We start from the raw sequence: 12,446 nt of genomic DNA on the forward strand, positions 1-12,446 counted from the left end.
TATTTTAGTTATCAGTATATCAACACCTGCTGCCAATCATTGCACCTTTTCTTTTAGCGCAGTGGCGCGATCTCCGCTCACTGCAGGCTCTGCCTCCCGGGTTTATGCCATTCTCTTGCCTCAGCCTCCTGAGTATCTGGGAGTACAGGCGCCTGCCACCACACTTGGCTAATTTTGTTTTTGTGTTTTTAGTAGAGACAGGGTTTCACCGTGTTAGCCAGGATGGTCTCGATCTTCTGACCTTGTGATCCACCCACCTCGGCCTCCCAAAGTGTTGGGATTACAGGCGTGAGCCACTGCGCCCCGCCACCATTGAACCTTTTCTATGGCCAGGTACCACAGTAGACATTCTAAAGGCATTATCTTAAGACTCACAGGTAGGTACTATTATCCCCATTTCACAGATGAGGAAACTATTGACTGTGAAGTTTGAGAACAGGGGGATTTCAGAATCAGAAGGAAATTACTGTGGGAGGTGGCTATCTGCTTCATATTTCACAGTGATCTGGTTACAGATTCTATGGGCAATGGAGTCTCAGCAAGCCTCATCTTTGTTTCAAAACTCATAATAATCTCATTGGGGTTGGTGAATGACCACACTCCTTCCTGAGAGGGGTTAGATATCTTTATCCTGTTGAATTCAGCACATACTTTATCACACAGTCATTCTGGGTCTTCAATGAAGATGACGTGGGCTACAGCCATGGCTGACCAGTGATAGAATACAGCATGTGTGAAGACATGAACTGTTACTGTTGTAAGCCACTGAGAGTTTGGGGTTGTTGTTACAGCAGCATGTCTGAGGCTACCTTGACTGATACTTTCACCCATAAGGAAACTAGGAAATGGCATTTTTATACAGCAAATCTCTGTGCTTTCCTTTAGGTTTTATTGGATCCTTTCTGAAACTCAGCTAGAGAGAATTAGCACATACTTTGGGCCACTGTATTTGTTTCTATGAAAAACAACAAAAAACAGCACTTTAAATGTGATGCCATAATACCTCCAATTTTAATTTACTCTCAGAACCAGACTTAGAAAGCTGAGCTGGATGGGGTGGCTCACGCCTATCATCCCAGCACTTTGGGAGGTTGAGGCAAGAGGATTGCTTGAGGCCGGGTGTTTAAGACCAGCCTGTGTAACATAGGAACACCCTATCTCTAACAAAAATTTAATTAATTAAAAAAAAAGAAAGCTGAGAAACCTCAGAGTAGCCAGAGTTATTGCTGCTTCATATCAAGATTTCACATAAATGCTGGACTCCTCAAGAGATCCTGGATGCACTGGGGTGGTTCCCTCTCCCACCCCACCTTGAATGCTCTAGCAGTTCATCCCAAAAGGTCTGGTCCAGATCATCTGAGGGTCAAAAGTGAAATGAGTTTGGGAGGACCTCTCCCTAACATTCCTCCCCGTCACTGACAGCCAAAATGTACAATTCATCATGATCTGACAGGCTCTGCTTCAGAGAGACCCTCGGGCTCCATGGGTCACTAAGGATGGGATGGGGAAGGACTCCGAGTGGAAACTTGTGGAATCCAGGTGGTAGCTGGGAAGCCAGCCACTTAAAACACAATAGGCAGCCAAACTCTGAGAGTATCCCTCTGGCTAATTGGAGAAAACTTACGTGGCATTCTGAAAGGCAACCAAGACAGGATGGTGGGACCACACACAGATCCCCGATTTCAGTAAGGATAATAAACAGACCTACATGGAGTGAGGGTGTGATATTTTCTTACTGAAGTTGCTGTGTTTTTGGGCCAGGTGGGTTCCAAAGGCAATATTCCGAGGGAGTGATGCCCGAGAAAGGGAGCGGGGTTGGTTGCAAGTAACTGAGGATTCTCCAGCAATCACAGGACAGGGAGATTATAGGGCCAGAAAAGTGGCAACTTGGAATGGGGGTTGTCTGAAATAGTAATTAGGGAATGTGTGGGCCCTGCTGGGTGCCACTTAGAACCTTCTGTGTTCATTGGCTGGCAGAGGATCAACCTGACAAGAGAGTCAATCAATATGTCAGCAATACTTCCCAGAGAGCTGCTCAGCCCCCGCTTGTCAAAGAGGGCAAACATGGAGGCCACGGATGCTCTGTGTTTGCTGAGCAGGCCCCCAGGAGCAGGGGGTGCCTTTAAAGATCAGGCTTGTCGATACATAACCCGAGGAGGAGATTGGGCTTTCCCTTTGAAAATGGAAGACTTCAGGCCACGCAGAGCTTAGGGAGCAGGAGGAGAAAGCCATGCCTGCTGGGTCTTGGGGCTCAGCATGCCATCAGATTCACAAGGGCCTTAGAGATGATGACAGAGCTCATTCAGAGACCAGGTAGGATGACAGAAAGGGTCAGGGCTGGGTCTCCCTGCCTCTGCACCAGCCAATCAAATCAACAATGTCGGGGCTCCTAGGGGAAATATACCAATTCCAAAAGTGCCACTGCTGGGAGGAGAGAACCACAGTGGAATAATCAGGGCTAACATGCACAACTGCTTACCCTGAACTTGCACAGGCAACCTGCAAAGGCCCCTTTGCAATCAGCAGTGAAAATTAACACATGTGAGTAAGTCTACTCAATGGTGATAGTGACAATTAACGTTCATTTTGACCGTGTGCCAGGTATTGGGTTCCTTATTTGCATGCAGCATAATGTATTCATCATTTACCATTCAGCACATATTTACTAAACACCCACTGGGTGTCAGATGCGTCCTAGGCACCAGGAGTAAAGCAGTTTTAACAAGACGAAATCCTCGCTGTCATGGAACCTACATTCTAGGGGCAGGTGTAGAAACTAAACACGGAAGTGAAAAGCTGGGTTTAGGGTTCAGAGGCACTTGGAAGTGGGGGATGAATTGAAAATTTCTTCTTTTTTTCATTTAATGTAGTCTGGTCAAGGATGGCATTTGTGATAGGTAACATTTGAGCAAAGACATAAAGGAATTGAGAAAGCAGTTTATGCTAACGTCTGGGGAAAGGCATGCCAAAGGGGAGTGGAGTTAGTGGGAAGGGGGAGTGGCAGGTGAAGGGACAGGCAGGGTGAAGGAGTAGCTGCCTTTGGGGAGCTTTGCCTTTTGTTTGGAAGAGAAGGGATGACGCTGGAGGATTTTGAAAAGGATGAAAACTCACTTTTTCTTCTTCATTCTCACTCGATGAGGTGGTAATATAATCTATATTTTATAGATAAAGAAATTGAGGCTTAGACAGGTTAAGTGACTTGCCCAAGACAACTCAGCCAGTAAGTGGGAAATCTGGGATTTAGACCCAGACACATGTAACTTCAGAGCCAGAGTTCTGAATTCCCATGCTGCCCTCCTAGAGACTCCATTCAGAGTTCTCACTGGAGGACATTGGCCCTGTGAGGTTTCCAAGTGAACCACTATTTAGCCAAGACTGAACAGGACAGGCAGGCTACAGAATCACTTACTTACTAAACATTGTCAAGGTTCACTCATGAATACACACTTCCCTTTGTAAGCAGCCTTTAGTCTCTATGAATATGTCCTTGGTCAGCAACTAGTTTGCTATTTAACTTGAACCACCATTGTCAATGTAAAATAAATCTGCTAGGCAACTTCAATTGCCAGTCAGGCCAGTCAACAACACGTTTGGTGATTTTTTTCCTTGTCAGTTTGCTTGTCATCGTTTGGGGATGCAGTTGATACAGTGCTTCTTCCTCAGGCAGGAGGGGGCCCACTGCAACGTATTAATGATATTATTTTTAGGAATGCTGTCAGTGCCAAAATTACCTTCAGCCTGAAAGAAGCAATGCAAACAAAACCATGTGGGATAACATTCTTGGAAATGCGTAAGTCTTAAAAGGAATTTAAAAATTTAAATCTTAAAGGGTTACCCAAAATCCTTTTCTAACCACATTGGTGAAGTGATTTCTCTTATTTTTCCCAGACAGTGTTGCAATACACTGAGTGAAATGAATTTTCAAAGCACCGTATGGAAGTTACACCCACAAATCCCTTTAACGGTAATGGGATTTGTGCACCTATCTCCTGAGAATGTTCTGAAAACTTACTAGCCTCCGTCCAACTTCCAGGTTCCAGCTCCAAATGGTTGCAAAGCTTACGGCTCAGGAATTACAGAGAAGAGGAAAGATGAGAGGTAGATACAATCCAAGAATTGTGGCAGGATCATCAAAATGAGAGGGGGCATTGGAGAAACTTGCCTGCATTCATCTCTTTAAAGGCACTCAAATCTTACAGCCACAGTCCCAAAACTGTCCTCAGCAGGGATTTTGCCTGCTGCCTTCCTAGTTCTAGCCCCTCACAAAAGTAGCAAGGCTTTCTGTCCCCTCCTTCTTGTCTGCCATGAGAACAAGGTGATAGTTGCGTGAGGCAGCTCTGGGACCAGGGAGCAGTGTGTTCTTGAGACAAGAGGAATCCACAGCGAAAGACCAGAGCATTAATGTATTTTCATGACAGGCTCAGGATGGTACAGTGAGTGGGAGGTGGTACGAGATTAATCAATTGCTGTGTTTGCAGAAAACAAACGGGGCTCCTTGCAGCTTCAGGATGTGTGGGGCTCCCTGACTGGCGGCATCCCTCCCCTTGTCTCCTGGAACCCGCTGCTGCAGGTGCACTGCAGGTGGGTGCTGTTGACACTGTGAGTGTGTGGCGTCTGGTGTGCAGAGGTGACCTCTAACCACACCCCCTAGCTCTCATCATCACTGGGCAGATCAATACACAGGACAGACACATGCGCTCACGGCCACTTTCTTTTCCTTGTGCGGGGTGGCCAGGAACGTACCTGACTGGCAATGCTAGTTAGGCACCCTATTGTCCACCAAGTCAGCTCAGCCTCATGCAGATAAACACATGCCTGGAGCCGTTAGCCACACAGGGTGTCATTTCCTACCGCAGACCACCCCGTTCCTGCTGCGATTTTTTCCTGGGTAAGAAATAAAAGCCTTTCTTTCTCCAAGAAAGGACCCATGTGATCAAAATACCTTTAGAGAATGATAATATCGGTAGGTTTTATTCACCAAATAAATCATGGTCTGGGATTTTAAGAGCTTTTCTGATAACGAAACACATCCCCACAATCCACACATCTACACCTAAATGGATCTTTCTCCCCTCCGAGCTTGTCATTCACTGTTGACAGCCCAAACAATATTTGTCTTTCCTCAGAGAATGGCAACCAGCAGCCCCGTTAAAGAGAGGCAGATCCGTGAGACCACCAACTACAAAGGAAAGAAGATGCAGGCTGCACGCGGCATGCGGCCACCGGAATCCTAGGAAGCAGACATTATGAATGTTTTAGAGGATAAGATGTCATATTGATCGGTAGATGTGCAATGTGTGCTGGAACAAAGAGAAAGAACTCTCTCGTGAAAAATAGCCTTCTGCAAGGAGGAGTGGCAAGGGGGTCAGTGCCAATTAGGACACCCGAGATACTCCATTCCTAGGGCACGTTTCTCCCCTCAGTGGCAGCAAGCAAGGGAGGAGAGGGTTGGGCTTCATTTCCCTTCCCAAGTCCCCAGCAGCCCTCAACAAACTGCTCCCAGTGAGCCCTCTGTTCTGAACTCTGGAGTCCACAGCCAGCCATTTTGAAACTGGGGGAACAGGCCAGGAGGGGCCATAGGAACCAGGTAAAAGGAAGAAGGAGCTCCCTATCCTGGATCTCTGGGATATATATGCTGGGTTCATGTCAATCAGAGTTCACATTTCTGCACTACTACGTACAAGCGGATACCTTGGGCAAACAGATTTACCTCTCTGAACTTCACTTTCCTTAGCTATGATAACAACTAACATTTTTGTGACGTACTGACTCAGTGTCAACCACTGTTCTAAGCCCTCTATACGCATCACCTCATTTGCTCTTTACAGTAAACCTAGAGGTAAGAACTATGATTCCCATTTTACAGAGGAAGGAGTGGAGGCATAAAGGTTTTGACAGGGCTGGTAGGCGGGGCAGCTGGTTTTAGAGCCAAGTATGTGCTCTTAGCCATGTTTTCTTGCTCACACTGACCTTATAGGGTCGAGAAGGTGCAAAAGTGGTGACGATCTGGGGGTAACCGGCACACAGGAGGCACTCAAGAAACATTTCACCTCCTGCTGGGTCTTGGGTTGTTTTGTAACAACGGCGATCTTATTGAGCCCTTAGCATGTGCCAAGCTCTGTGATAAGCAATGGTTACCAATTTTATGAGATATATATTGCTCTCCCATTTTGCAATGAAGAAACTGAGGCTCAGAGTGCTGAAGTAACATACAGCTGGTAAGTATTAGAGGTGGGATTTGAACCTGAGCTGTGTGACATCTGAAGCTCTTGACTACCACTCCATCCGCTGACAACCATCAGCTCAACACCAAGCATCAGTGAAGACTGGGATTCTAGTCACCTAGGTATTTTCTCTCATTTGCCCGAACCCCCTCTTCAGAGAAACCTCTGTGGTTTCCTTTTCTGTGTCACATTAGAATGGCAGAGGCACTGTTAAGGTGGGCCTCAAAGGCCATCCGGTCCAGACTTTTGCTGTATAGATAGATGGTGACTCTGAGCCCTACTTAAGTGAAATGACTTGCCTAGGGTCATGACAGCTAATGGCTGACTGAGCCAGGATTTGAACCTTGATCTTTTGACTCTCTGGTGCTCTCTCTACTGTTCTCTTCCATCTCCTTAAAGAAAGACAGAGAATTCAGGTGTCTATGTGCAATGCAATGCCTTATTAAAGACAAAATGAGGTGGACTTCAGAGAAGCCTCCTCCTCTTACCCACTTAATATTTTTATTACTACTTTTTGCAAGATAGGGCATGAACAAAATAACCTGTTAATAAAATTATGGTCCTTTCTGATCCTAAATTCATTAAACTGAGTTTCTATGACAAATGTCTTCTACTGCAGAAGTTTATTCACAGCTAGAATCTAAAATCACCATTTTTCTATTTCTACCTGGTCTGACGCCATTGTGGTCAATGTAGACATGCTCCCTCCTGCATGTGAACTTGGTACTTTTTCAGGAGTGAGAAATGAGTTGAAGAAGTAAGGATGTTGAGCAAATCCTGTATGTAATTCTCATTCCAATTTGGTCATTTGTTCAGCAAAGCCAAATTAGGCACACGGGGAGGCTGCCAGAGTCCTTTTCAATTTTTAATTTCTGACATGGTTAGCTCAAGATTTTTTTCAAACTCAGAAATAAAAAAAAGTCCTGTATTAGCAAATTGGGTTTGATCTTTCTTGCAAATGGTTTTCAGTTAAGTGGATTTCACATAGCTAACCTGAAACATTTAAAACTTGATTCTGATGGAAAGAAACATCACGTTAAAAAATTAGTTCTATCTCCTAGGGCCTGATTAGGTAGTAGAGAATGAAAACCTGGGCAATGGGGCAGTCTTCCTCAGCCTCTGATACGCTTAATGTCAATATGGTCAACTTCTTGTGAGGAAAGAGCTAATCTGGGGTGGGGTGGGGGAGGATAATTTCTTTTTGGAATGTAAACTACTTGCATCTATAAGGGACTGCATTTTCATCTGTAATTAGATAAATGACACAATTAGACTTATTTTGAATTTGTGACAATTTACTTAACAGAGCTATTTTTCTTTTTTTTTTAGATGGAGTTTCACTCTTGTTGCCCAGGCTGGAGTGCAATGGTGTGATCTCGGCTCACTGCAACCTCTGCCTCCTGTGTTCAAGTGATTATCTAGCCTCAGCCTCCTGAGTAGCTGGAATTATAGGCACCCACCACCATGCCCAGCTAATTTTTGCATTTTTAATAGAGATGGGGTTTCACCATGTTGGCCAAGCTGGTCTCAAACTCCTGACTTCAGGTGATCTGCCTGCCTCGGCCTCCCAAAGTGCTGGGATTACAGGCGTAAGCCACCACGCCAATCCCAAGGGAGCTAATTTTATGGGTTTTATGTGACACTCAAGTCACACAAATTTCTTTGGTGCTAAAGGCACATGATTCTGTCAATTGGCAGCAGCACTGCAGACTGCTGTGGCATTTCTGGCTTATACAAGGCATTGGGATGACATTCGACATGGTCATGATGTGTCCCCCTCCTCCTTATGGCTTATGCTCCCATGCCTGATCCTAACTCTATGGAAGTCCCCAAGCCAGGCCTAACCTAATACATCTCCCAGGTAGGGGCTGGTGTCTCCCTCAACACTGGCCTGGGAGAGATCTCCCTTACCTGCATGCTCAGAGCTAAAGAAAGATAGGCACGTTTGGAAAGTCCCCCAATTTGTTTTAATTCCTTAGCTCTTTTAGGTTAAACTTTCTTCATGCATCTCTTACTAGTCTCATTCGATTCATTTAAGCTTTGCAAGACACTCACGAGGCAGTTACTTTTTATCTCAATTTTAAAGATGAAGAGACCGAGGCTTGTTGCAGTTCTACAACATACCCAAGGTCTAGGGTTGCCAGGTTTTAATTTATAAGTTTGCTAAATCTGGCAGCTCCAGCAAGGTCCTGTAGTTAGGACGAAACCTCAGAGGCACTTCTCTTCTTCCGCAGCCCCAGAAACAGCCTTTGAATCTGTGCCTCAGATCCTTTAAGCTTTGCTCTAGATCTGTCAGAAAGAATTGTCCAAGGTAACCGAAGTTGGGTCTCTTCTGAAATGTCCACATCTTCTGGAGTTCTCTACTGTGAATGTCATTTGCATTCTGCTCTAATCAGCACTGTCCAATAGAAATAAAACACAAGCCACTTATGACTTTTTTTTTTTTTTTTTTTTTTTTAAAGAAAGGGTCTCCCTCTGTCACCCAGGCTGGATTGCAGCAGTTCTATCTCAGTTCACTGCAACTTCTGCCTCCCAGGTTCAAGTAATTCTCATGCCTCAGCCTCCTGAGTAGCTGGGATTACATGTATGCATCACCATGCCCAGCCAATTTTTGTATTTGTAGTAGAGACAGGGTTTCACCATGTTGGCCAGGCTGGTCTCAAACTCCTGACCTCAGGTGATCTGCTCGGCTCCCAAAGTACTGAGATTACAGGTGTGAGCCACTGCACCTGGCCCACTTATGAAATGTAAAATTTTCTGGTAACCACATTAAATAAGTTAAAAAATTTAATACTATACCTTTTACTCAATATATCCAAAATATTATCAATATAAAATCAACATAAAAATCTTTAACGAGACAGTAAAAAGACTGTTTTTTGCACTAAGTCTTCAAAATATGGTTTGTATTTTATACTTACAGCACATCTCAATTCAGATGCTAAATTTTCAACGGTTAAATGTAAATTAATTCAGTTCTTCAGTTATACTGAACACATTTCACAGAGCAGGTCCTAGACCACAGTGGCTGACAGGATTTTTCTAGGCTGATATCCTCCTGCATGCTCTCTGGACATTTTATCATGTTATTTATTTATTTATTTTCTTTGAGATAGAGTCTCCCTCTGTCACCCAGGTTGGAGTGCAGTCGTGCAATCATAGCTCACTGCAGCTGTCTGTCTCCTTGGCTCAAGTGATCCTCCCACCTTAGCCTCCCAAGTAGCTGGGACTACAGACATGCGCCACCATTCCTCATCATTTAAAGTTATTATTTTTAAATTATTTTTATTTTTAATTTTTTAATAGAGATGGGGGGGGTGGTCTCACTATGTTGCCTAGGCTAGTCTCAAACTCCTGAGCTCTAGTGATCCTTCCATCACAGCCTTGAAAAGTCCTGGGATTACAAGTATGAGCCACCACGCTTGGCCTTCCCTGGATATTTTATAACCTCACCACTTACAGAGTTTATGGTTTTACATGGCAATTATTTATATATTGATCATCCTACTCCCCCTCCAGTTTTTTATTATTATTATTATTTTTTTGAGAGAGAGTCTCACTCTTTCTCCCAGGCTGGAGTGGAGTGGCGCCATCTCGGCTCACTGCAACCTCTGTCTTCCAGGTTCAAGTGATTCATTCTCTTGCCTCAGCCTCCCAAGTAGCTGGGAATATAGGCACGTGCTACAACTCTTGATTAATTTTGGTATTTTTTTTTTTTTTTTTTTTTTTTTGAGACGGAGTCTTGCTCTGTCGCCCAGGCTGGAGTGCAGTGGCGCGATCTCAGCTCACTGCAAGCTCTGCCTCCCGGGTTCACGCCATTCTCCGGCCTCAGCCTCCCGAGTAGCTGGGACTACAGGTGCCTGCAATCACATTTGGCTAATTTTTTTGTATTTTCAGTAGAGATGGGGTTTCACCATGTTGGCCAGGCTGGTCTCGAACTCCTGACCTCAAGTGATCTTCCCACCTCAGCCTCCCAAAGTGCTGGGATTACAGGCGTGATTACAGCTACCATGCCTGACTTCTCCCTCCAAATTTTGAGCCATGAACACGTTGAGAGGTGAGAGTAGGTCTTCCTTCCCCTCTTTCAAATCTGTCCCCACAGCTAGCATAAGCTTTAGAACACAGTAGTGTTTAAGAAATATTTATTTGAATGAAAGAATGGCTTGAAAACTTCTATCTTAAAAAAAGACAATTAATTGAGGTCTGGGAGTGTGCCAAGCTAATAATAATGATAATAGTCATAAACAGTGTCTACTGAATTCTTACTACCTGCTTTTAAGATATTTCTCATTTGATCATTAAAAAAAAATCACCTTTGAAGTAGCAAGTATCCTCACTTTACACATGAGGAAACTGAGACATAGAGAGATTAAATAACTTGCCCACTGTCACCTAGCTACTAAGATCCAGAGCCAGGAATACATGGATGTATCCTAACTGCATTTCTGGTGCTTCCCTAACCATAGTCATCATTTACTGCGTTCATGGTTTTCATGAAATCTAAGCTCCACTTAGACTGTTATTTCTTAACTACATTTTAAAATCAGTCTCCTTTCTAGCACTTGTGTTTGCTTTTGTTTGACTTGTGGACAAAGACTTATAGTAGACAGGTATGAAAAAATAAATCCTCTTTTGCAACCCATAAGTTGTTATATATGCAACAAGGAATATTATTAAAAAAGAAAGAAAAAATAGCAATCTATTTTTTAAAGACTTTAATCCATTTAGCCTCATCCCAAGGTAGTATCTGTGAAGTAAAAAGCTTAATGTGTTAAGATTTTTGTGATACATTGAAATAAACATAACTATTGTAATACAGAATCGTCCACATGCTACACATAGCCATGCAGTGATATGACTGCCACACCTGGGTAAATATTACTCTGTACTCGGTTACACCTAACCTCTAACATTGGTCTTTCTGTTCCTAAAGATCCACCATTATTTCTGCGTTTTCCCCTTCCTCTCACACAGTGGTCTAGGAAGGAAAAACACCAGCAGCTGAGGAAAGGCTGGAAGGGAGGCTCTCCCTTGTCTGTCTTTTCTCATTATTTCTAGCTGTAAAAAAAGCAAGACACAAGCAAACCATAAGACCTAACTCCCCACTGCCTCTGCCTTGAGGGTTTTTCTTTGCTTCTTTAGAAGCCAAAGGACGAAACTTTAGGGTGACTGGACCTATGGGATGGGTCCTTCTCACTTTGAGCTTTCCTGCCTTATTCCAGGGCAATACTAAGAGAGTCTCAAATCTATTCAAATCTAAGAACCCTAACCTCCTCCCCTGCCCTACCTGCCTTCCTCCCGACCCTGGAGGGTCTTCATAGCCCAGACTACCCCAGATGTTTCCTGGGCATCCCAGTTTCTACTTCATTCAATAAATTCACCAGCAACTATTGAACCCCTACTATACCCCAGATACGGCAAACCCTCGGGGCAATTTTCAATAAGGATAATAACGAACACTAATATAGTGCTTGCCGTGTGCCATGCACTATTGTAATAAGCACTTTAAATATTTAGACATGAAATTGCCCTTTCTGGAGATTAAATATGGTAGAATATTACCAGTTTCACATGGTTCAGCTTAATGTATTAGTCACTTAATATACTAGTTTTAGAGGCAGATACTTTTATCATACTCTTTTGATAGCTGAAGAAACTATGGGAGAGAGAGATTAAGTATCTTGTCCAAGATTATTCTGCCAGTAGTGGCAGAGCTAGGCTTTGAACTTGGGGACTCTGGCTCAGAACACTTGATTACCATGCTTTCTGTCTCTTATAGTGAAAGTGGCAGAAAAAAGAAAACCTACTTCTCTCCAAAGCCAGACTCTACATTTCAGGAGGTGCATTGTGGGTAAACTAGACTTTTGTAGGAACAATAGAATATGGTGATTAGAGTAGCTTTGGAAGCAGCAGACCTGGCTTCAGGTCTAGGTCCCAGCCCTGGTTTTTAGTAGCTGTGAGGCTCTGGGAAAGCTTTCTTTTCTTTCTTTCCCACCCTCCCTCCCTCCCTCCCTCTCTCCTTCCCTTCCTTCCTCCCTCCTTCCCTCCTTCCCTGGTTCCCTCCTTCCTCCCTTCCTCCCTTTCTTCCTCCCTCCCTCCCTTGCTCCCTTCCTCCCTCTCTTTCTCTTTCTTTTCTTTCATTTTTTTCCTCACTCTCTCTCCCTCACTCCCTCCCTCTGTCTTTCTTTCTTCCCAGATCCTCAGTTTCCTCAACTGCAAAAT

General features: G+C 44.0%; 1 protein-coding gene and 1 pseudogene across 6 annotated transcripts in view; one reads left to right on the forward strand and one right to left on the reverse strand.

The window, feature by feature from the left end:
• Positions 1-12,446, reverse strand: part of TENM2 (teneurin transmembrane protein 2) — a 1,303,382-nt gene that overhangs the window by 221,570 nt on the left and 1,069,366 nt on the right. The gene's annotated exons all lie outside the window — the stretch shown is intronic.
• LOC126957787 (uncharacterized) lies at positions 10,782-10,896 on the forward strand (annotated as a pseudogene).

Source organism: Macaca thibetana, chromosome 6 (assembly GCF_024542745.1).
Source record: "Macaca thibetana thibetana isolate TM-01 chromosome 6, ASM2454274v1, whole genome shotgun sequence".
Lineage (NCBI taxonomy): Eukaryota > Metazoa > Chordata > Mammalia > Primates > Cercopithecidae > Macaca > Macaca thibetana.